The sequence below is a fragment of the Phyllostomus discolor genome, chromosome 1 (assembly GCF_004126475.2).
Source record: "Phyllostomus discolor isolate MPI-MPIP mPhyDis1 chromosome 1, mPhyDis1.pri.v3, whole genome shotgun sequence".
Lineage (NCBI taxonomy): Eukaryota > Metazoa > Chordata > Mammalia > Chiroptera > Phyllostomidae > Phyllostomus > Phyllostomus discolor.
Window position 1 is genome coordinate 145,685,078 of NC_040903.2, and position 2,405 is coordinate 145,687,482.

The window sequence follows — 2,405 nt, forward strand, 5'->3', positions numbered from 1 at the left end:
TCTGATTGCACCAGAGGCCCCCTCTGGAAGAAGGTACTGCTGTCCCGCTTGAGTCATTAAATGAAACTACTCCTGGGCCCTCCTGGACTGATAGAAAGCTGGAAGGGCAGAACAGTGGGGACCCAGCCAAATCTGAAGAAGACCGCCACAGACTGTGGATCATTGTAGTCTGAACACGCTACTTAAGTCTAGACTGGGACACCATCTGACATCCCCATGGGTGGGTCTGGAAAGAGAAGGCAGTGGCAAACTCTCAATTCTACTGAGACAAATTCCACCACTGTCTTCATTATTTGAATTATCTTCTCTCTTGCATAGCTTTTTTGTATTCATTTCTTTTCCTTCAAGTTTGTGCCTATCATTTCACTAGTTTTTTTTAAATTTTAGTTTACTTCAAATCTCATATCTTGCTCCTACCTTCTCTTATTCCATTTTACCTTCTTCCTTTTTCTTCTTATTTTTGTTTTAAATTCTATTTTCTCTCTTGCTACAACTTGTTTCTATTCTGCACTCTTACTATTTCTTCTCCCTACTGCCTCTCAAAACCATTTTTCTTGTCATTAGTGATTTCACATTCTTTTTCCCATTCTTAAAAGTATGTTTATTCTCTCTCCACCTTTATCAATCTTTGCTCACTGGTTGTAGATAAGGTGGTTGTTGCTGCATTCCTTCAATTTCATTCCTAGATCTTCACTATTTTTGTATTTCATATCTCAAATTTTACTATTCCCCTCTCCTACTCCATTTTGCCTTCCTCCTGTCCTTTCTTTTTTTTTTAATTTATTTTTAGAGAGGGAAGGGAGGGAGGGAGGGAGGGAGAGGGGGAGAGAGAGAGAGAGAGAGAGAGAGACATCAATGTGCGGTTGCTGGGGGTTATGGCCTGCAACCCAGGAATGTACCCTGGATGGGAATCGAACCTGGGACACTTTGGTTCCCAGCCCGTGCTCAATCCACGGAGCTACGCCAGCCAGGGGCTCTGTCCTTTCTTTATGTTGTTTTAAATTTTATTTTCTTCCTGTCTTAGCCTGGTTTTCATTCCTCTCTCTTGGTATTTCTTCTCCCTCTATTCTCTCAAAATCACTTTCCTTTCCTCTAGAAATCCCATGAGCTTTTTTTTCCGTCTTAGATCCATTCCAGCAGTAATAATCTTTGCTCATTTGCTGTTGATATTGCTGTGGAGAATTTTTTTCTTCATTATGGTTCCTACTTTTTTCGCTATTGTTTTTAAGTTTTCTTTTATTTTAAACCCCAAAGTATACTCTTACCTTTTATTATTCAATTTTGCCTTCTCCCCCTTTTATTAATTATGATGTAATTTCTATTTTCTTTCTTTCTTCACTTTGTTTCTATTCCTTACTCTCATTATTTCTCCTCCCTCTATCCTCTCAAGTCATTTTTATTTCAGTTAGTCATCTCATGTTCATTTTCCTTTCTTATAATAGTCTTATTTTTTTTTACACCTGTATTGATATTTGCTCATTTGCTATTGATAACATGGTTGTGGGTGGGGGTTATTTTTTCAGGTATGGGTTTAGTTTCCTGGGTTGTTTTGCTTTGTTCTGGCACCATTTGTACAAAAGCATACAAGACATGGTTGGCAGCATGACTCTCAGTCAGCCAGCTGGAGGAAGAACCCACCAAAGAATGACCAACCAACAACCAAACCCAATTACAACAAGAGAGCCCACATAAATGTCATCCTAATAGCATTCAGCTCCATAGATCAAGGAGACTGCACCACAGAGTCTCACAGGTCTCCTATCACAGAAGGTCACACAACAAAGACAGAGAGTCCAAGAAGATCAATCTAGTATGTGGAAATAAGCAAGAAGAGTCACCCAAAATGGGGAGACAAAGAAACAATCCCCAATCAAAAGGAAAAAAGGAATCCCCAGAAAGAGTGTTAAATGAAATAGAGGCAAGAAATCTATCAGACACTTAGTACAAAATAATGGTTAGAAGTTCAGTGAGAACCAAAAGGAACTCTATGTAAGCTCCAAAGAATTTATTGGGAACTATATCATCATGAAAAAGACATAGAAACTATCAATAAGAGACTGTAGGAAATGAAGAATACAATACCTGAGATGAATAACACAATAGAGGGAATTAAAAACAGGCTAGATGAAGCAGAGGATTGAATCAGTGAGCTAGAATACAAAGTAGAAAAAATGACCCAAATGGATCCACAAAATGAAAAAAAACTAAAAAAATAATTAATAATGTCTAAAGGTGCTTCAAGACAACAGGAAGCCTAGTAATATTCACATCATGGAGATACCACAAGAGGAGCAGAAAAGGAATAGAAAAAACTGTTTGAAAGAGTAATGGTAGAAAACTTTCCTAACTTGATGAGGCCAAAAGCCACACAACTCTAGGAAGCACAAAGTATCCCAATCAACATG

General features: G+C 38.2%; 1 long non-coding RNA gene across 1 annotated transcript in view; it reads right to left on the reverse strand.

Annotated features, from left to right (window-relative positions):
- The window catches only part of LOC118500925, a 6,342-nt gene extending 4,652 nt beyond the window's left edge, over window positions 1-1,690 (reverse strand). Inside the window, exons 1-2 of the long non-coding RNA XR_004903517.1 lie at window positions 1,677-1,690; window positions 518-522 (exon numbers count right to left, since the gene is read on the reverse strand). This is a non-coding gene — a long non-coding RNA (uncharacterized LOC118500925). The remainder of the gene's footprint in view (window positions 1-517; window positions 523-1,676) is intronic.
- Between the last annotated feature and the right edge of the window lie 715 nt (window positions 1,691-2,405).